Source organism: Symphalangus syndactylus, chromosome 22 (genome assembly GCF_028878055.3).
Source record: "Symphalangus syndactylus isolate Jambi chromosome 22, NHGRI_mSymSyn1-v2.1_pri, whole genome shotgun sequence".
In the NCBI taxonomy this organism is placed as follows: domain Eukaryota; kingdom Metazoa; phylum Chordata; class Mammalia; order Primates; family Hylobatidae; genus Symphalangus; species Symphalangus syndactylus.
The window spans coordinates 22,654,232-22,677,612 of NC_072444.2; the positions used below are offsets into that span (position 1 = coordinate 22,654,232).

General features: G+C 47.7%; 1 protein-coding gene across 4 annotated transcripts in view; it reads right to left on the reverse strand.

The window, feature by feature from the left end:
• The window catches only part of KAZN (kazrin, periplakin interacting protein), a 1,209,168-nt gene that overhangs the window by 389,441 nt on the left and 796,346 nt on the right, over positions 1-23,381 (reverse strand). The gene's annotated exons all lie outside the window — the stretch shown is intronic.

Genomic DNA, 23,381 nt, shown 5'->3' on the forward strand with positions numbered 1-23,381 from the left:
CCAGCTAGAATACAGAATCCATGAGGGTAGAGATGTGTCTTTCTCGTTCATCAACACATTCCCGGCACCCGGTATGGGAAAGCTCATGCCAGGGTACGTGGTTGTTGAATAGATACATGAGATGAATACACGAATCCTTGTGCCTACACAGAGTCCACATCCAGTGAGTAGGGGGGAGTGGGAGGTTATGAGACAACAATGCTGTGGACTGCAAGCAGGCACATCCAAGGATGACACAGATAAATCAGAGATGCCTAGGGGAGAGAGCGCTCACATCTGGCCAGGTGTCCAAGGATGTTACCTCTCCCTCCATGGGCAAGGGAGCCTCCCAGCTGGGCCTTGAACGGCGGGGCTGGAGGAGAAGGCATTCCAGAGGGCGGGACTGCTGTGAATCAAGTCGCAGAGGCCAGAAAACATAATATGCTCCAAGGGAACTGCCAGGGAACATTCCCCCCACAGTGGCACCCTCTTCTTTGACAAACACTGACATAGAAACTTTGACTGGTAAATGGATTTAACAAAGCAAAGTGGGTTAGTAACTGCGGTGGCTAGAGCCATGTTTGGGATTGGAGAGGATTCACAGAGCACAGTTTGCAGAGCAGGGCCCTAGAGGGGAGGACGTGCGTTAACTAGACACAGCAGGGAACACAGGAAAGGACGGCTCAGGAACATGGTGAAATGCCAGCCTTTCAGGTGCTCTGCCTGGGGGCTGAGCAGTGGGCTTTGATGACAAGAGCGACCTGCTCAGAGAGTTCTGCCAGAGAATTCATCTAGCAGCTGAATCCAGGATGGATTAGGGCACAAGGCTGCCGACAGGGAGGTTACTCAATGGTCCAAGGGAAGGATTATGAAGGCCTGATTTCTGGGCGGCAGTGGGAATGGAATGAAACAGACAGATGTGAAAAAAGATTGGAAAGGGGAAGAAAATCTGCTCGACTGATTGCATGCCCTCAAGTGAGGGAGAGGAAAGAGTTGAAGATGACTTGAAAAATTTGTACTCAGGCAACGGGGATTTTGGAGAGAACGCTGCATTGCCTGAATGATAACTGTCTAGAGAAATCCGCTTCCATTAATTTAAATGTGAAATAATCATGATCTACATACTTATTTTGCAAACAGAGACTCCTGGGTGGGAAGCTGAGAAGCCCTTCCAATGCGCACACACTGACACACACACACACACACACGTGTACATACATACACATGCGCATATATACACATTTTTCTCTGTACTTAAGTAGTGGATATTGGCATTTAGAAGGCAGTGCCCCACTTGAATGAACCCGAGAGTTTGCTCTTAAAACACTTCTGATGAAGAAATCCAAGTCTTTCGCTATTTCAAGGGAACTGTCACTTCCTTTTATTTGCTGACCACAGTTGATTAAAGACCTTCGGTTGCCCCGCTTTCATCCCCATCCTTAGAAACACTCCAGTGTCCATTTTAAGTGTAGAGACGGCTTAAATGTTTAGAAACAAGAGTCCGGAACCTTGTCAACCACCGCAGCCTGCGTCTCTGTGATGGAGATTTGGAGCTTTCTAAATTAGAGATAGTTTCACTCTTCGGAGAGGCCTTTTAAATACCGACTTAACCCAAAGGGAAAAGAAAATGAAGCTGCGATATACTTTTAGTTCAATCAGAAAAATGGTTCTGACTGCACATTTGCTGCAGAGACGTTCAGGGTAAAGGAAAAATATCAACCTGTGTTAGGCCCTAAGAGGTGATATGGTCCTCGGAGAAAAATGTGCCCTCAGGATGGGAAGCATCCATTACTGGCTCATCTGCCAGCCCCCGAACATCAGGCTACACACGCAGCCTCTTTTCGGAGGGCCGAAGTTTTGGAGGAGCCCCTTCTGCGGACGATGTGTGTGCTGCCGGCTTCCAACAGCTCTGCTGTGAATGGTGGAAACAGCTTCGCTGCCAGGCTGTGCCATTCTTTGGTACCAAGTGTCACCTCATTTTGTAAACTTGGCCAACCTCCCTCGTGAAGGTAAAGCACTAGAGGCAAGGACCCAGCCCCTCCCATCAGGCTGGGATGTGGCCCCTTGAGACAAGCAGATGGTGAAGTTCAAGAGCCACTTGCCCTAAGCCTTTGGCCTTTTCCAGCCACTATTCTGGTGCTGCACTGTTAGGACCCTGCAAAGTGGCAGATCACACATTAGCCAGGACATCTCAGCCAAGGCGGGAGGATCCCTTGAGTCTGGGAATTTGAGACCAGCTTGGGCAACAGAGTGAGACCCTGTCTCTTACAAACCATAAACAAGTTAGCTGGGTGTAGTGGCACGTGCCTGTGGTCCCAGCACTCTGGGAGGCCAAGGTGGGAGGATTGCTTGAGCTAAGGAGTTTGAAACCAGCCTGGGCAACACAGTGAAACCTCGTCTCTACTAAAAGAAAAAAAAATTAATTGGGCATGATGGTGTGTGCCTATAGTCCCAGCTGCTTGGGAGGCTGAGGCAGGAGGATCACTTGAGCCTGGGAAGTCAAGGCTGCGGTGAGCTGTGATTGTGCCACTGCACTCCAGCCTGAATGACAGAGCAAGAACCTGTCTCAAAAAAAAAAAAAAAAAAAAAAAAAGAGAAGAAAAATACTGTCTTTTCATCCCCAAAGTGTGAAAACCAAGACCCATCCACATCTCTCTCTTCCTCACAGGAAGAGCACAGAGCAGGTATGCTGCCCATGCCTCGGATCAGCAGCTGTTCTTATGTCCAGCACCTTCCTTAAGGACCATGACAGCCTTCAGGAGCAGCCCACAAGAGGACAGTGATTGCTTGAAGTGGGGAAGAGCAACGCATTAGCAGAGCAGGTGTCTGCTCTCTCCACAAACGTTCCCAACCCAGGGCCCCCACATGGACTTCCGCCTTAATTATGCTGCACACGGGCCTAGAGGTTCCGGGGTAGACCAGGAGGCCATGCAAACATACTGGCTGCTTAGGGATTTTTTTTCTTTGCTTTGAGTTTCTTTAATAATGCCTCTCCAACACAGCCAGTGAGAAATTCCGTGCAGAGCCAATTATCCAGCTAATTGAGAACAAGGATACTCTAATACTCTTCACCTGCTCCGAAGAGGGTATCGTATCATCAGATGCCTCTTGAGAAGGGATTTGTCCATCAAGGATCCGGGCAGAGGGGAGTGTCAGTCACTACCTGGGAGGTGGACCAGGTGGCAGCAACAAAATGGAACCAGTACGATGGTAACCAGACTGCAGGGACCTGCACCCAAACCACAGGCAGTCTCCATCAGTCAGCTCAGAGAGCAAGACCCGGTTATGTGGCTAAGAAAGGAAAAAATTAGTAAAAATGGATCTAATGAAACTTCACAGGGTGGGTGTCAGGATTTATCAAATTAATGCATGGGTTCTCAACCTTGGGAGTATTATTTTTCTTTCTTTCTTTTGTATCTTGAGACAGGATCTCGCTCTGTTGCCCAGGCTGGAGTGCAGTGGTGTGATCATGGCTCACTGCAATCTCCATCTCCTGGGCTCAAGCCATCCCCCTGCCTCGGCCCCTCAAACAGCTGGGACCACAGTTGTGCACCACCACACCTAATTATTCTTTTTTTTTTTTTTTTTTTTTTTTTGTAGAGATGAGGTCTCATTTTGTTGTGTAGGCTAGTCTCGGACTCCTGGGCTCTGTGACCCTCCTACCTCTGCCTCCCAAAATACTAGGGTTACAGGCATGAGCCATTACTCAGCTAGCCTTGGCAATACTGACACTTGGGGCCAGATAAGTCTTTGCTGTGAGGGCCATTCTCTGTACTGCAGAGTGTTTAGCAGCATCCCTGGCCGCTACCCACCCTATGCCAGAAGCATCTTCCCCATTCAGTTGTGATAACCAAAAATATCTCCAGACGTCTCCTGGGGGACAAAATCACCCCCCATTGGGAGCCATTGAGTTAAAGTAAAATAACCAGGCACAGTGCCCGCTCCATAAATGACAGTGACCAGCACTGAAATGATCGTGCTGTTGAAGATCTGAGATCATCAGGTGCATGTGTCCACCAGGAGCATTGCAAAAGGCCCCCACTTCTTCACGCCTGGACGTGGCCACATGACTTGCTTTGGCCAATGAGATGCTAGCACACATGGAACAAGCAGAGGCTTGAAAAGCACTTGTGCAATTAAGCTTGTCCTCTCTCGCACCTCGTATCACCATGAAAACAAGCCCGTGCTAGCGTAATGAAGGAGGAGAGACACAGAGCAGAGCCTGGTGGCCCCAGTCACCCCAGCAGGTAGCCAGATGACCCACAGGTATTGAGCAGGCTCAGTCCAGATTAGAGTGGCCCCCTGACCACCCACACACAGGAGCATTGTGTACTTACTGTCTATGCCACTGAGGGCTTGTGGTTGGTTGTTACACAGCAGCGCTGCATTAAAAACCAACTGATATATGAGCATCTATAGGGAATGTGTCATCTTGTAGCATATTTCGCACCACCAAGGCTGGGAAAACACAGATGCTCTTTATTGTGGTGTGTGAGAAAGCACAGGAAAAAGGTGGGGGGTGAGAAGAAAGTATTAATTCTGTAGCTGCTGTGGTTGGTTTTTACCTATGGCTTGCACTAGGGGAACGCTCCAGCCTGCCCAGGTCTGAGCAGTTTCTGCCTCCAGCTTTTGACTTTCATCGTTTCTTTCCCCGTGGAGGCTCGGCCTTGGTTTTTTGGGTAATAATAGATGATTTAGCAACTGTCAGGGACTGGGGCCGGAGAGAGCCTGGAGTGACCTTTCATGCGATGAAGTGTGCAGCTTCCAGAGCATGGGCTTCTGGCAGGTCGGAGGGGTCTCAAATGATTGCAAAATGCTCCATTTCCCAGGGCCTGGTTTTCTCTCTAGTCAGATAGGGTTAGCACTCCTGCTTTTCAGAAAGCATTGAAAACTTCTACGATGAGAATGGTGTAATTTCAGCATTGTTGGCATCAACCTGAACCCACACAGCATCTCAGTGGCCTGGGGTTTGAGCCAAAACACAGACAAGGACTGCTGGAACCTGCGGATCAGCTTCCTGCTATCTCCCTCTCCCTGGCTACCACTGTCAGCGCCCTGGACCAGGCCATCAACATCTCAGGCACAGATGACTCTCACAGCCTCCCGTCTCCCCACTCCTTCTGCTCTTCTAATCTCTTCTCTGTATGGTGTCCAGGGTGATCTTTTAAATGCAACATGCAAATTAGATACTGCCTCCCTGCTTCAACCCTTTGGTGGTTTCCATTAGCTTTTAGGTTAAACCCCAAATCCAGCACCTGGCCCCTGCACCCTTTCTCCCCTCATCCCCTACTCTTTTTCCCCTTGCTCGTGAAGCTCCAGGTTTCTGGCTTCTTTGCCTTTTTAATTGCCTGCACTATGCTCCTTCTGTACTCAGAAAGCAGCTCCGCATGGCCTGAACCTCTCCTGTATTAGTTATCTATAGCTGTGTAACAAGTTGTCCCAGTCCTAATGGCTTGAGGCAACACTGAGTGTCTCCCAGTTTCTGTGCACCAGGATCTGGTCGCAGACTTTTGGGCCCTCTGAGTCCTTTGTCCCAGGGTCTCTCACAGGCTGCAAGGTGCCAGCTGTGGCTGCCGTCACAGCACGGCTCCACGCAGAAGAGGATCTGCTTCCAAGCTCACTGACCTGAGTGTTGGCAGGACTCACTTCCTTGCTGACTGTTGGCCACCCCAGTTCCTTACTGTGTAGGCCTCTTAGTGGCTCACAACATGGCAGGCTGCTTCATCAACGGGAGAAAGTGAGAGATCGGGAGAGTGTGCACTAGCAGGACAATCACCGTCCTTCGTAACCTAATCTTGGAAGTGACATCACAGGTCCCACCCCACCCAAAGGAAGGGACTACACAAGGATGTGAACACCAGTGGAAGGGCATGGGGAACCATGCTAGAACCTGCATGTTGTGCCTCTCTTCTCCCAAAGAAATCAACTCTCATCCCCAAACCAAATGTGGCCCTCAATTACATATGTATTCCCTCAATTTTTTTTTTTTTTTTTTTGGAAACAGCATCTTTCTATATTGCCCAGGTTGGTTTCCAACTCCTGGAATCAAGTGATCATCCTGCCTCAGCCTCCCAAGTAGCTGGGACTACAGGTGCACGCCGCCATTCCTGGCTCATTCCCTCAATAATACTTCTTTTTGAAAATAGAGACAAGGTCTTGCTTTGTCCCCCAGGCTGGAGTGCAGTGGTGATATCATGGCTCACTGCAGCCTCCAACTCCTGGGCTCAAGTGAACCTCCTGCATCAGTCTCCCAAGTAGCTGGGTCTACAAGCACACACCACCATGCCCAGCTATTTTTGTTTTTTAATTTTTTGTAGAGATGGTGGTGTCTTGCCATGTTGCCCAGGCTGGTCTTGAATTCCTGGCCTCAAGTGATACTCCCGCCTTGGCCTCCCTAAGTGCTGGGATTACAGATGTGAGCTACTGTACCCAGCCCCCCTCAGTAATTATTTATTAAGGGTCTACTTTATGCCAGGCACTGTTCCCAGTCCTGGGCATAGAGCAGAACATACAACAGACCAAGACCTCACTGTCCCAGAACTTTCACTCCACTGGAGGAAGACAGACATCAACAAATACACATAAGGTCAAATGCTGATCACTGCTACAGGACAAATGAAGCAGGGAAAGGGAGACAGGGAGGGTCGGGGCAATGGAAAAAGGACTCTCCCATTCAGAACCCTGCAGGAAGTGAGGATCAATCCATGCTGGTACCGGGGGGTTGGGAGAGAGCCCTGGCAGATGGAACAGCTAGTGCAAAGGCCCCGAGGTGGGACCCAGGGTGGAGTGTGCAGGAATAGTATACAGGAGCTGGTATGGCTAAGCTCTAACGCAATGGTGAGAGGGAGGATGAGCAGGAAGAGGTGAGGCTGGTGAGAAGCTGGAGGGCCTTTAGGGCCCCACGTGCCTTGGTAGGACATCGGCCTTTTCTCTGAGAGGGAGCCTCTGGGAGGTTTAGAGCAGTACAGTGATGTCATCTGATTTAGTTTAAAAGATCCCTCTGGCTGGCCAGAGGAGAAGCAGTAAGACCAGTACAGCGGCAGCTTTGAGAATCCAGGAGAGGGTTGATGGTGGCTGGAAGCAGGGAAGTAGCAATGGAGTTGGGGGAAATGGGTAAATTCTGAAGACGCTCTCAGAGACCAGCCTTTCTGTTTGGCGCTTACTGCAGTTGTAAATCAGGCATTCATCCTGCAACGTTCATTGTTTATTATCTGTTTCTCCTCTTGAATATGAATTCCATCAGGGCAGAGGCAGTGTCCAGCATGTTCTCTATGAAGCCTGGGGTGTGGCATACATCGGTGGAGGGGAATTATGTGACGGTGTATGACACGCGATCTCAGACACAGCAGGGATACTGTGAAGACCAGAAACTTCCCTTGAATGAAGCTCTCATTCCACCTCTTATTCTCTGTTTGCTTTGGGTAAGTATCTTAACCTCTCTGGGCCTTGTTTTCCTCGTCTGTGAATTGCAGAGCAGAAAACCTGATCTCAGTTAGTAGGAAATGTTAATAAGAAAAGGCACCTGGTGACACACACAGGTGAGCTCACTTTCCTGCTGACCTCAGGAGTCATTTGTCTCCCCTTAGACGGGAAGGACAGGAACAACATGAGTTCATACTGTCCCTCAATTCTGCCCACTCTTCATACTGTATCCTGGAGCAGTGGCCTCTCACAGGAGAGTTGGTGTGAAGATGACCAACTTGCTGAAGGGAAGACCAGCCCTGGTTTTCTCTGCTGAGCCAACCGAAAAGCTTTCCTAGGTGGACCGTCTGCTTGGCACAGCTTTTACTTCCTGCAGAAGCACTTGGTCCTTCTTAGAGGGCACTTTAGTCTTTCCAGAAGGTTCTTCTGGGCCACTGGCAGGCTGAGAACCATCTCTTCAGAGCTGTCTCATTGGAATTTTCAGGCTTAAGTTTTTCTTGACCCAGACTCAGGAGTTCAGTATTTGTGGAGGCTTCGCTAACTCACAAAAGCTGTTTTGTTGAATTCTTCCTCCTAAATGCCTTTGGATAGGGAAGACACAGAATTGGAAAGACAAACATTTTGCACTTTATTAATTTGGTTTTTCATTCCAGAATTCAAGCCAAGAGTTTGGGCTCCGGAGTGAGACTCACGGGGGTTTGGATCTCAGCTCTCTGTTCGCTGGTGCGTGCCTCTGAGGAAGTAACACAGGCTTCACGCCTCTGATTCATCTGTGCCATTAGGGTGGTGGTGAAGATGCAGTGAGCAGACGCGGGTGTGTCACCTAGCACTGTGCCTGGTGAGCGCATCACCTAGCATGGTGCCCAGCAGACACATCACCTAGCACCGTGCCCAATGGGCGCAACACCTAGCACCTGGTGGGTACTAAGCATGAAAACCATGATATCTGCCCTCATTGTCTTTGTCATCACCCTCATCATCCAACAGGTATCATGCACCTCCTAGAAGCCAAGCCAGGGAGTCTGAGGAAAGGAAGAAATAAAACACAGTCCTGGTCATTGAGACCACTCATGGACTTGCTTATTTTAAAGCTCAAAAAGTATCTCTAAACTCAAGGACCTGGTGAGGGCAAACAAAATGATAAACAAACCCAAATCAGGTGATAGTCTGCAGACAACCCAACACTGCAGGGCCAAAATAAAATCTTTAATAAACAATCCTTGCTGGCTGCCACCAGCTGAATACTCAGGCAAAAAGAGATGCCAAAGGATGAGAATTAGCTGCTCTTGATTGCATTGTGCTACTCAGGGATCTGAAGCCGGGGCTGTTCATGCCACCATGTGTGAGCAGAGCTGTGGGCCTCTGTGTGCCACTGACTGGGGCTTAAAAAGTACTTTTGTGTGGCTCTGTCCAAAGACTGTGTGAAAGCTCTCTGATGTCAACCTCATACAATTCTTAATGCTTGGCACAGTTAGGAGGAAAAGTCCATGGGAATCACTTAGGAAAACAAAATCCTAATGTTGCCCCCGTATCTAGAAAAAAGTTTTTTGTGCTTTGGTGAAATTAACAGGTGCTGAAGAGAGTGGGATTTAAATCGGCTCCTTGGTGAGGATTATCCTCTGAGATTGTGAAATAGAATCAGCAGTGGAGAATATCACTTGTTCCTGTTAATTACCTCTGAGTCCTCCTTACTGGAACTTCAGAGTAAAAAGTCCTAATTCCAACCACACCTCTGGCATCCATGCAAACTTGGGCTCTCCAGGGGAGCAATGGATTTTCTCATTCATGGAAAGGCACAGCCAGGTCCATCAGGGTAAAAAAGGCTTCAAACGGAGTGAATCAAGACTTTATGGATGCATCACTGAAGTATCCACCTCTGGGAAGAGGAAAATCCAAAAGTCCAGCCAGTGAGGAGAAGGCCAGTGTCACCCTGGCTAGATCTAGAAACTGCTCAAACTCACACCTGGGATTTCAAAATGAACACTTTCTTACCATTCTGGTTTAATTTCATTAATTCTTGGCCGGGTGATTCATGCTGCAAACTCCGTGAAGGAAGGATCTGTGTTTTATTCTTTTCTGCACTTCCAGAGCCAGTGCAGTGCTTGGCATGTAGCATTCGTAAACGTTGGATAAATTATATTTAATTAAAGAAGAGTGCCGAGAAATGAAATCTAAGGATGTAAAACCTTTATGGACTTAAAACAACTACTCCAAGTGTTGTTTGATGACTTCGGTGTTAATGAGTCAGAAACATATGGTCTAGGTTTCCTGATGACTGACACAACAAACAAACAAATATGCAGAGCAGTGGGTCTTGGAGCAAAATCTTCAAGCAACCACAATGGCAGCCAAGGACTTCAAAACGCGAGAGAAATCCCCAGGCTCCCCTGTAGCATTACAGGGTGAGCTGGAGAGTAGGTTTGGAAATGAAAAGAAATAAAGATTTTAAAGGAAGAGCCACACCACCAGCAAATGGCTCTGGAGAATTCTGGAAAAAGACCTTTTAAGACAAGAAAGTTGATGGCCGGAGAGAAACTCCCGGCTTGGTACAGCTCTCGGGATGGGACAGTGGTTTCCCACACTAGAGAAGAGGTTATACTGCATCTGTGGTTATTGTGACAGAAAGGCCACTCTCTGGCCCTTCACTAGGTGCTGTGGTTACAGTGGATCTGTTATTGTCTTTATCCTCTTACGCATTTATTACCTCCAAATGCAGCATCCTCACCTGGTTCAGAGAAGCCAGCATGTCCCCTCCCACCTTTGGTGAGCCATGCGCTGTGCTGACACAATGCCGCCCAGCAGACCTCACCATCATAGTTTGCACCCTCAGTTGTACTGAAAATCCATTTTACACACTGATCCTGACCTGGTGACACCCAGGCAAAGGTTTTCGAATGCCAACACACACAGGTTGAAAACCATTAGGGAAAGAGAACTAGACTTTAGAATACACCAAGCCATCTGTGGCCTCTGAAGTTTCCAGGAGACAAGAGCATGGTAACAAAGAGAGACTGAGAGTGAAGGTTTCATCTAAACAGGGATGTGATGACTCTACAGACGATTCAGCCCAAATTACACATCATCCTCCAGTTCCTGGTGGGGTGGCGGGGAGGTGGGTGAAAGTAGGCAATTTAGTATACATCTCTACAAGAGAAACAGCTCAAAGGGTTTCCTTTGTCAGTCAGGCAACAGGAAACAGATGGCACATTCAAATGAGGATAAAGTGCTTACTAAAAGGTGTGGAGAAACTGTTATGTGCTGAGCGTGTCTCCTTCCCCCCAAGATTCATATGTTGAAGTCCCAACCCTCAGTACCTCCAAATGTAACCATATTTGGAAGTAAGGTCTTTTAAAAAATAATTTAATTTCATTTTAAAAGTTGACACACAATAATTGTGCATATTTAAAGGGTACGTACTGATGTTTTGATACATATAATGTATAGCGATCAGATCAGAGTAATTAGCATATCCATCATCTCAAATCTTTATTTTTTGTGTGTGTTGGGAACATTCAATGTCTTCCTTCTAGCTATTTGACACTGTATAATATATCATTGTAAACTATAGTCATCCTACAGTGGTACAGAACAGCGGTCCCCAATGTTTTTGGCACCAGGGACTGGTTTCATGGAAGACAATTTTTCCCCAGATTGGGGGGTCGGGGGATGGTTTGGGGATGATTCAAGTACGTTATATTTATTGTGCACTTTATTTCTATTATTATTATATTGTAATATATAATGAAATAATTACACAAGTCACTGTAATGTAGAATCAATGGGAGCCCTGAGCTTGTTTTCTTGCAACTAGACGGTCCCAACTGAGGGTGATGGGAATCAGTGACAGATCATCAGGCATTAGATTCTCAATTCTCATAAGGAGCTCACAACCTAGATCCCTTGCATGCACAGTTCACAAGAGAGTTCACGTTCCTATGAGAATCGAATGCTGCTGCTGATCCTGAGCTCCAGGGGGCGGAGCTCAGGTGGTAATGCGAGCCATGGGGAGTGGCTGTAAATACAGATGAAGTTTCATTCACTCGCCCACCTGCCACTCACCTCCTGCTGTGTGGCCAGTGTTCTTAACAGGCCATGGACTGGTATCAGTCTGCGGCCCCAGGAGTTGGAGAACTCTGGTATAGAACCCTAGAAGATATTCCTTTTCTATTTAGCTGTAACTTTGTAGCCTTTAACAAATATCTCCCCATGCCTCCTTCCCCACTGCCCTTCTCTGCCTCTAGCATCCTCTGTTCCACTGTTTTAGATAAACTTTTTTAGCTTCCACACATGAGTGAGAACATGTGGTATTTAACTCTCAGTTCCTGGTTTGTTTCACGTAACATAATGCCCTCCAGTTCCACCCATGTATCCTCTAATGGCAGGATTTCATTCTTTTTATGGCTGAATAGTATTCCATCATGTATATATACCACATTTTCCTTGTTCATTCATCTGCTGTTGAACACCTAGGTTGATTCCATATCTTGGCTATTGGGAATAGTACTGCAATAAACATGGGGGTGCTGGTGTCTCTTTGATATACTGATTTCCTTTCCTTTGGATCAATGCCCAGTAGTGGATTGCTGGATCATATGGTAGTTCTAGTTGTAGGTTTTGGAGGAACCTCCATACTGTTCTCCATGGTGGTTGTACTAGTTTACATTCACACCAACAGTGTATAAGAGTTCTCTCTCAGACATAAGGCCTTTAAAGAGGTAATTAAGTTAAAATGAGGCTGTGAGGGTGGGGCTCTAATCCAATCTGACTGATGTCCTAATAAGTAGAGGAAGAGACACCTGGGATGAGTGTGCACATATGCATACCACGGGAAGAGGCAGCAAGAGGGAGGCCATCTGCCAGCCAAGGAGAGAGGCATACAGAGAAACCAACCCTGCTGGCACCTTGATCTTGGACCTTCAGCCTCCAGAACTGGGAGGAAATGAATTCCTGTGGTTTACCACCTGGTCTGTGGTATTTTGTTATGGCAAATGACTAATATAGAAACCATGTGGGATAGTGCACTAACTGGGGGCTATAAACACTGTCCACCTATGCACCTAGAAGGAGAACCAAGGAAAGGGTTATACAGAGAAGGTTGCCTTGCAGAAAGCTCTCATGGAGAGACATAGCCAGCAGTCCCCAGACCACAGCGCAGGGAAGGAGCCAGGGCAACGGATACCTTGACCTCACTCTCCTCTTCCTCCTGCCCTCCTGCCATGTCTCTGCACTGGCTGAACCCCGATGTCATTTGTACAGTTTCCCTCCTGTGGCAAGGAGCAGAACACAAGGGTAGAGAGAGGATCTGGGAGGAGTAAATGGAAAAGACTTCCAGATGCAGGCTGTGGAGACTTCATCCCTGAAGCCTGTGATGTCATGTCCACATGGCCTGTCCTAGAGAGTATGAAGCCTGAGGTCTGTCACTCAGAGTGGCCTGACAGGTCATCCCTGAGAGCCAAGGTCCACAACAGCTTCCTACAAGGTGTGAGTCAAGTCACTCCTCTGTGCCCCCTGGGCACACATTTTGGTTATACAGAAAAATAACTCAATTTTTCCAATGCACACAGTGGCTCCTGTGATAATGCTGGGTTTTGGTGACACCAATGGCATTCCAAATTGGCCTGGCTCATTTTGTCCCTTCCAGAGATGTTATATTTGACATCATGGTATGATGGAAGGTCTAGAAGTTTGTCCATGGGGACTGTGTACTGTGGAGCCCCTGCATAACAGGATCCTTATGGTTAGGTAACAAAATCCCCATGAATGGGAGACGCTTCTTCCCTATTCTTGATATTTCCTTCCATAGGGAGGACCATCTGTTGGTACAGTCTTCTAGGTGTCTCTCCTTACTTTTTCCACTCCATCCCAGTGGAGGTAGAGGGACTTACTTGAAGGATAAGTTTGGAACAAGAGATTCATAGCCCACTACTTTCTTCTCCCTGTTCTCTTTTAGGGTGGGCTGCCTTCTTGCTCCTCCAAGACCTGACGCTGGGTGGGTGAGTCTGTCTAATCCTGGACTTGGTATGAGAAATGACCAGTTGGCTCTCATATGTAAGCCACATTCTCCTGGCCCTTTGCTTCCTTTTTTTCTCTGAAGGACTGGTCAATCTATTCTTTTTTATTTTTCATTTTTTTAGAGACAAAGTCTCACTCTGTTGTCCCAGGCTGGAGTGCAGCGGCGCGATCACAACTCACTGCAGCCTTGACCTCCTGGGCTCAACAATTCCTCTGGCTTGGCCTCCTGAGTTGCTGGGACTACAGGTGTGTGCCACCATGCCTGGCTAATTTTTATTTTGCTTTTGTAGAGACAGAGTCTCACTATGTGGTCCAGGCTGGTCTCCAACTCCTGGCCCCAAGTGATCCTCCTGCCTATGCCTCCCAAAGCACTGGTGTATTAGTCCATTCTCATGCTGCTAATAAAGACATACCTGAGACTGGGTAACTTACAAAAGAAAAAGGTTTAATTGACTCACAGTTCAGCATGGCTGGGAGGCCTCAGGAAACTGACAATCATGGCAGAAGGGGAAGCAAACATGTCCTTCTTCTCATGGCAGCAGGGAGAAGAAGAATGAGTGCCCAGTGAAGGGGTAAGCTTCTTATAAAACCATCAGCTCTTGTGAGAGCTAACTCAGTATTATTTGAATAGGATGGAGGAAACTGCCCCCCTGATTCAATTATCTCCACCTGGTCCCTCCCATGACCCATGGGGATTATGGGAACTACAATTCAAGATGAGATTTGGGTGGGGACACTACCAAATCACATCAGCTGGGAGTACAGGTGTGAGCCACCTTGCCCAGCCTGGTCAGCCTACTCTTGACCAATCTCCTCCATGAGGTGTGCAGTGTAAGGAACCTGTAGTTTTCAGGGAGTATTCTCAAAGACCCAACATATACCTGAATTCAAATCTTTGCCCTACTATTTACATACCACCTGAACTTAGGAAAATTTTTACCCTCTCAAAGCCTCAGTTTCCTTATCTGTAACATGAGAATAAACAATAGTCTTTACCTGTCAGATTATTATTACAAAATCCTATGTGCTTAGCACAGCCAGTTTCTAGAAGATCATAAGCCAAAAATTACCCCAAAAATTTCTTTAATGGAGGGCGATAGTGGGTTAGGACAGATCGGTATTAATTCCTATTTTTCTACTTTACAGGGGAAGAAAGAAAGAGAAAACAGTAAGAAATGACGGCGATACTGAAAGGTGGGCATAGACCAAAGGCACACGTTAAACACTTTCACAGAGCATGGCTAAAGGGCCACTTGACATTTCAATTAAAATGGTTTGCCGCCAGGTGACTCTCAAAAAGAATACCAGACAGAAGACTGAAGACTGTGAGTTAAGAGTTCGATGTATCACCAACTCTAATCTATTGATACACGATACTCTGTGTGTTGTGTATCACCCACGATACATACCACGTTCCCAATTTCTGCCTTGAGAAAAAACAAAACAGGGATTGTGAGTGGGGTTTCATGGAGAGTCAGTGAAGCCCTGAGATCCTGAGCAAACTTTTTGGGATTTCATCTTGTTTGGTGGTGGAGGGGATCTTGGCACTTGGTTGATAATGTTTTTGTGAATTGCTAAAGCCATAAAATCTCTTTGAGGACGTGGTGAAAGTCACAAACCCTCTTCACAGAGAAATACACACACACACACACACACACACACGCAGTTTTGCAAACAATATCAGCGTTTTCCAGAAACCCTAGAGACCATCCAAGTTTTGTAAGCTCAGAACTCCTGCACAGAGGTTTGCTTCTTCAACCTCCTGAGCTGCCCAGGCCATGGGGCCTTTTCAAAACAGCAAACTTAAGACCCAAAGAGAAATGAGATGTAAACAAAGAACATAGCCCCTCTGCCCCACTCATTGCCTCTCGTCCTCTGGCTTGTACTCTGAGCACTGGTGATGAATAACCAGAAAGCAGACCCATGTACTCATATGAGAAAGGACCAGAGGCGAAGATGTGCTTCAGCACGTCACCAAGTAGGGAAAGGGGCCTCCACTCCAGTAATGAGAGGGGACACACACAGGGTATGCTGACAATCAGGGAGGCAGAGATACTGAGACCAGAAGCTAGGTGGGGTGTGCACAGATACATATAGGTGAGGTGGAGGGGAAGTGTGCAAGGAAATGGAGCCAGTGTGAGATGGTCAGGGGAGGGCAGGTGCCACCTTCTACCTGTGGCCTTGTTTGTTTGTTTTGAGACAGGGTCTCACTCTGTCACCCCAACTGGAATGCAGTGGCGCAATCACAGCTCACTACAGCCTCGACCTCCTGGGCTCATGCAATCCTCCCACCTCAGCCTCCCAAGTAGCTGGGACTACAGGTGCTCATCACTGTACCTGGCTAATTTCTAAAAAATTATATTGGTAGAGATGGGATTTTACCATGTTGCCCAGGCTGGTCTCAAACTCCTAGGATCAAGTGATCTACCTGCCTTGGCCTCCAAAGTGCTGCGATTATAGGCATGAGCCATGGTGCCCAGCTCTGTGCCTCTCTTGTTGGAGTGTGGACTCCTGGTGGAGAGTGTGTGCAGGGTATGCTCTTGTTTTTAAAAATTATACTAGGCTGGGCACAGTGGCTCATGCCTGTAATCCCAACACTTTGGGAGGTCAAGGCAGGAGGATAGCTTGAGTCCAGGAGTTCACGACCAGCCTGGGAAACATAGTGAGAACTAATCTCTACTAAGAATAACAATTTTAAAAATTAGCCAGGCGTAGTGGCACATGCCTGCAGTCCTAGCTACTCAGGAGGCTGAGGTGGGAGGATCACTTAAGCCCAGGAGGTTGGGCTTAATTAAGTGCAGTGAGCTGTGAGCGTGCCATTGCACTGCAGCCTGGATGATGGACAGACTTCCTGTCTCAGAAAAAAAATTATACTAATGTCATATGTTTTACATTACACACTCGTCACTGATGAGCATGGTGCGGGGCACATCTTTTGAAACGTCCAATACATAACTAAGCAGGCTTAATTGAAACCTTCTCCAGCTTCTTCATTTAGCAAGGCTTCCCTTTGAAGCCCACTCACATTGCTCCTCTGAATTGAGTTGAAGTTTCCCGTTGAGAGCATAGCCAGGAGACAAGAACCATCCAAGAATGTATCTGGATCCATTTTATTCAACTCCTAGAGGGGCTTACTCCATGCTAAGAGGTGGCTATTGCTCTCACTTCTTTCTCGCTGGATCCTTTCTGGCTCTGTGACCAGGACTGTTAAAATAGAGACTGCACAGGTGCAAGGAAGCCACTCTGGCCAGAGTCTTTTCTGTGTCCTGGACGCCTCTGGCAATCCACACCATTGCCTTTTTAGACACGAGATAGGCATACATGCTCAACTTCCATGCCACTGACATTTTCAAGCAGAAGGTGGGTGTGTGGACACATTTGTCACTACAATATTTGTTTTCTCCCTGTGGAAACAGTTGACTTTCTTAAGTAGTAAACCAATGACTCACTTCATCATCAGAGACTGGGAGAATAACAAATAAACTGGAGCAGTGAGCACAGCCTCTGACTATTTTTTTTTTTTTTTTTTTGGAAGACAGAGTCTTGTTCTGTCTCCCAGGCTGGGGTGCAGTGGCGTGATCTCGGCTCACTGCAACCTCCACCTCCCGGGTTCAAGCGATTCTCCTCCTCAGTCTCCCGAGTAGCTGGGATTACAGGCGCGCACCACCATGCCCAGCTAACTTTTGTATTTTTAGTAGAGACAGGGTTTCATCATGTTGATCAGGCTGGTCTCAAACTCCTGACCTCGTGATCGGTTAGAGCAACGTTTTCAAGAATGACGTGGGCAAGTCCTCCTCCTTCCCATGACATTGCTGGCAGTGTCATCCTGGTACACAGGCGTTGCCATTTCGGGTTTTCAAAGACTTTCTTGACCATAAGTCCTTCCTATGCCTCATAAGGCCCTACGTGATCTGGCCTTCTTTCAGCATAACCCTTTCTGCCTCTTGCTTGTGACGGAGGCTGTCATGTTCTCCTCTCTGTTCCGTGAATGCACCGTACTTACTCCTGCCTCACGGCCTTTGCACTTGCAATTTCCTTTGCCTGGACTGCTCACTCTCTAGAGCTTTGTCTGGCCCCCTCTAGTGAGTGCTGGGCCAACTCATTATGCCAGCTCACGAGAGCTGACTGTGCACATCTCTTCCCATGATATCAGCATGACATCACAGTGATAGTTTGAAATTAGCCACGGTGAGCATATTTACACCACGGACACTGGCAAACTGCAAATCAGACCTGATTCTTTTGTTTGTTTGAAGAGATGGCTGTCAAACATTTACTAGCACACCACTGGCTGGTTCGTTCTTGTCATGCATGGTTCGGCTCAAATGGTACTTCTTCAAAGAAGCCTTTCTACTACCCAGTGTAAACAAGCTTCATGCTCCCCATCGTTCTCTTTCTCTCTTGCAGTGCCTGTTTTTATTATTGTTGTAACTTCTACAGACTATAACTCTGCTATTTCTTTGATGCTAAGTCTTTGAATGGTATGTCCCTGTCCCACTGTAGCCTCTGAGAGAGCAGCCACCAGCCAGCTTCCACTCACCATCGTATTCCCAGCGCCTAGACTAAGGCCGGGCATAATGCTCAATGTATATTTGTTGAAATGAACACGGAGTATCACTAAGCTCTTTCTTTTGAGCCTCTAGTTAAATGGGAAGGCAAAAACCTATCTCCATGGGAAAACAGAACCTTCCAGGCATGGAGTCCAAGAGCATTCCAGGTCCTCCCTGGGTCCCACCTGGGTGCCACCTGAGATCCACAAAATCATCCCTGACTTTTCAGTTTATCAATGAGGACAGCTCTCCCAGGAGCCAGCTGAACTGTTGTCTCCTCATTGTCCTTGGAGGATCTCATGATCCTGGACCTTCAGTCTGGGACTTCCCTGGGGGTTTGTGTTTCACTTCTGCTCTGGGTGAAGGGTATCCAGGAGTCCTTTACTGGGGTTTTTCTATGTGCTACAGCCAGACGCTGGAAGAGCAGAGGTGGATAAGACTTCCCTTCTGCAACTCTTGTCATTTCACCTGGGAAGCCCTTATTTCCTTGCCCCTGCTCAGTCCAAATGTTCTTGTCCACTTTCTCTTTTTCCAAGGAGAACTAGTGGTTAGACCAGTGGAGCTTGTTTGCGATTTCCCGCCAGACTTGGGGTTTGCCAACTCCAGGTGTTTGGACATTCTTTGCATTTTAATTCAGCAAACTTTTCCCACCCATGCTTTTATCCCATTCAGGGTTCTGGGAGCAGGGATATGGAACAGTCTGGTGCTGGCGCTGAGGAGGCGGTGTTTTAGCAGCAGAGGTAGACATACACAAAGGATTCTGCCAGGAGACGGCTCATGCTAAGCGCTTTCAGCAATGAGGGTCTCCTAGCTACAAAAGAATAGTTCCAAAGGGGAAACACTGGACGGCTCTGTGGCAAGATGGCATTTGAGCTGGGCTCTGGGAGATGAGTTTGCTGAAGGCCCACATGGGAGGGGCAGTGGAATTATTTCCATACTCACGGGACAGCCTCGAAGCAGCAAGCCACCTGACCCCAATGGCAAATCAGCAGAATCTGTGTGGCTCACGGCTGAGGGCCAGATGGGACGGTGGAGGTCTTAGCAGATGTCTGGGTGCACAGATGGCATCAAGCAGCAGATGCCCCCATCCCGCCCCACCTGGGTCTCCACCCCTGGGCACTTTATTCCCCTCCCCACCCCCACCTGAACTGGCTGGTGGCAGCTCACTTCCACCACTCTGGCTAAATGGGGACCTGAAGCTGAAATCAAAGCTGCATGTGCCAGAGGAGAACCCTTAACATGTGGACAAAAAAATGTCACGAATTTTGCAGATGGAAATTCACACCTGTTCCCTAGGAATGAAAAGCCACAGCACAGGAGCCTCTGAACAGTCTTTGGGTAGAATACTGGAGAACTAAGGACATAGGCAAACCTCAGGAACCTGGCCAAGGCTTGGCCAATCTTGCCTTATACTCCCGAGAAGGGAGACTCAGTTTTTCTGGCTACTCTACCTCAATGATCCCCATTTCTCCTTCTTCCAAGGGCTCTATGCTCTGGGAAGCAGCCTCTCTGCTGGGTCCTTTGGCAAGAGCCACATTAGAATGAGATGTGTGAGGAGCTCGAGATGGAATAAAAGGCATGTGATAGCCAGGGGACCAGGCCAGAGGCCACAGTCATAGAGCAGTGGGGCTAGGCCCCTGAGACCACAGTTTTAACATAGGAAAACGTGAAGTTCAAAGCTTAAGAGCAGGTCTTCCCTTTATCAAAAAAGAGCTTTGTCTCTGGGCCCCTTTAAACCAATACGCTTTCAGTGGACTGTAGTGTTTATGGCTCATTAAATTAACGGGGTGGGAGGAAGGAATAGGGAGACGGATGGGGGCACGGCGAACTGCTGCCCACTGATGACGCAGCCCCGTTGATCACAGGGCCATGAGAGAGGAGAATGTAAATCAATGAGAAATGGGATTCCACAATAAAGCCTTCAATGTGAGGCATCTCCAGAAGAACGGAGATGATTAAAAATAAACAAAGTTGTGCATGCTTACGGAAAGGAGGTCACTGTTTCCTCAACAAAGCTGTGGCCAATATGTGCTTTGACCCTTCCATCCTTTTCTTTTTCTTTTCTTTCTTTTTCTTTTTCTTTTTTATTTTTTTTGGAGACAGGGTCTTGCTGTGTTGCCCAGGCTGGAGTGCAGTGGTGTGATCATGGCTCACTGTAGCCTTGACCCCCAGAGCTTAAACAATCCTCCTGCCTCAGCCTCTGGAGTAGCTGGGACCACAAGGCGTGCACCACTCTGCCTGGTCAATTATTTCTTTTCTTTCTATTTGTTTGTTTGTACAGATAAGATCTTGCTTTGTTGCCCAGGTTGGTCTAAAACCCCTGGGCTCAAGCAATCCTCCCGCTTTCGGCCTCCCAAAGTGCTGGGGTTACAGCCGTGTGCCACTGTGTCTGGCCCTTTTCTTTTTCTTATGAGAAGGGTTGTTGACTCCCAGGAAACGTCACCTGGAACCAAGAATGTGAACTCAAGGACCCCCGCCTGTTGGCAGCTGCATTTACTTCACTCCTGTTCACTGTTTCTTAGCCTTGTCCTTTCTCTCCTGCTAGTTCTAGGGGACACCACTTCTCCTGGTTCACCTCATCAATGCCCAACCAGTGGTTCTCAAGGTGTGGTCCCTGGAGCAACAGGATCAGCCTCGCTGGGAGCTTGTTAGAGATGCAAGCTCTCAGTCCCACCCCAGACCTGCTGAATCAGAAACTCTGGGAGTGGGACCCAGCCATTTGGGTTTTATCAAACCCTCCAGATGACTCTGAAGCATGCTCAAGTTGGAGAACCACTGGCCTATGGTGATGCTCTTGCTGTAAATGGCAGAATCATTCCTAAGAGGATGCAATAGGCAGGAAACATGCAATGTTGCCAAACCCCTCACCTGCCTTACTCCTTTCCTGGCTTCTTCCTGCCCATCTCCATGGGCAAATATCCTCTATGATCTGGCTCCACCAGCCCACTCCCTGTTTAACCCTTTACACTCAGCAGCATTAACCACTTACGATACAGTTTCCCACCTCCTCACTGGGGTTAAACTGTCCCCTCTGCCCAGAATGTCTGCATCCTTCCCCTGGATGCCCTCAGGCTGGTGTTCCCACTAATTGCCTATGCCAATCTGTTAGCACACTGTGTAATAATTCCCCGTTTGTGACTATGAGCTCCCTGGAGGTAAATGCTGCATGGTTCATGTGTTCCCAGAGTTCACTAGCACAAGACTTGGCATAGAGGGTTGCTCACCAATACTTTCAGGATGAATAAAGGGCTGAGATACTGACACTAGGGGGAAGGAGATGACTGGATGGTCCTCTGGGGGTCTCAGGTTCACATGGCAGGAGCAAGCACAGCATGGACAGCAATTTAAAAATACTCTGCATGCAAAATTAATTTAGTAGCTAAAGGAAAACTGAATTATGTATAACATGTTGTGTATCGACACGTCTCCTGGAAGGCTTTTTACCGTATTCACCAAAACAAGCAAGATTTATAAACAGATTTTCAAGATCACACCTTCTGTATAAATCAAGACATACGTATGCTGGCTGTAGTGGGAGGTACAGCACCCCTAAAAGCTATGGCCAGTGAGGGAGAGTGGTACAGAAGACAGGGTGGAGAGGCCGGGCATGGTGGTTCATGCCTGTAATCCCAGCACTTTGGGAGGCCAAGGTGGGTGGATCGTGAGGTCAGGAGTTCAAGACCAGCCTGGCAAACATGGTGAAACCCCATCTCTACTAAAAATACAAAAAATAGCTGGGCATGGTGGCACACACCTGTAATCCCAGCTACTCGAGAGGCTGAGGCAAGATAATCACTTGAACCCGGGAGGCAGAGGTTGCAATGAGCTGAGATCACGCCACTGCACTCCAGCCTGGGTGACAGAACAAGACTCCGTCAAAAAAAAAAAAAAAGAAGATGGAATGTAGTCTGGGGAAAGAGGTGGCATTCCAAAGTCACCTGAGACCCTTGTTCCCTGCATTCTATTCCTCTCCTATAATTTCTTTCACTTCTGGGCAGAGGGCAGCCTGTGGGCAAGTGTTCTTCTTGCTGACAGTCCAAGAGTTTTGGGTTCAACCAACTGCTAACTCCTGAGACAACTTTAAGGCAGTGCAATAAGGAGAACCTTATAGATCTATAAGGCCAGCTGGAGCTATCCCCAGGGCCATGTTATAGCAGACTCAAATCTTCAAATCTTCCAGTGTCTGTGTGGAGGTATCGATCGATTGCTCACTTATTTGGTTGTTCAATGAAGGGCAAAGCAATGTGATAGCATCATTGCAGTAGAAAGTTCTAGAAAGATGTTCAAGGTACACTCCTTGTCTGAAAGCCTCCCTGCCTAAGCTGAGAGAAGACAGAGATCCAATTAAGCTTCATCTTGGCAGACTTTTGAAGTGAGCAGTCAACCCTTAGGGACAAGAGAGTAGGGACTGACTTCCAATTCCCAGCTTAAATGTGTCATCATTGGAGATGCCTTCCATGACCTCCGATATAAGGCAAATTTCCCCTGTAATATGTTCCCCTAACACCCTATGCTTGCCCTTGTATAATACAGATTACACAGAAATTAGTTAATAACAAACCCAACAATTACCGAATGCCTCTTAGGTGTGTCATTTGCAGTGACGCATTGAGTCCTTTCACCAGCTCTGTAAGAAGGGCACCATCCCAGCACTTTGGGAGGCCGAGGCGGGCGGATCACGAGGTCGGGAGATCGAGACCACGGTGAAACCCTGTCTCTACTAAAAATACAAAAAATTAGCCGGGCGTGTTGGCGGGCGCCTGTAGTCCCAGCTACTCGGGAGGCTGAGGCAGGAGAATGGCGTGAACCCGGGAGGCGGAGCTTGCAGTGAGCGGAGATGGCGCCACTGCACTCCAGCCTGGGAGACAGAGCGAGACTCCGTCTCAAAAAAAAAAAAAAAAAAGGGCACCATTGTTAGCCCCATTTTACAGAGGAGAAAACTGAGGCTCATGGGGGTGAAATGACTTTTCCCTAAGTCGCCCAGCCTATAAGTAGCAGAGTCAGGCTTCAAAGCCCAGATGATCTATTTCCAGATCCTATACTGTGACACCAACTTTCCTATGGCCAATGCCTCTTCCTCCTAGATGGTCATTTGATGAGAGCAGAAGATTCATCTTCTGTGTTCATCCTTGTGTCTGTAGCACCTTGTATTGTATACTTGGGAAGTGCTCATTAAATGTCTGATGAATGAATAAATGAATGAATGGATGTTTCAGTTGGGGAGATTAACACAGAAAGCTGAAGGCATGGAGATAGTCCCATTTAGAATTCTGGATTCTTCAGCATGCCTGACTGCCTTACCCTCCATCTTAAAAAAGTATTTTCTAGATGCAGTTTTCCTTCTTCCTTTTCTCGACATTCCAACTAAAGGGCACCAGGCCCACTGACCCTTCCTTGGCCAGTGACAGATGGGTGAGC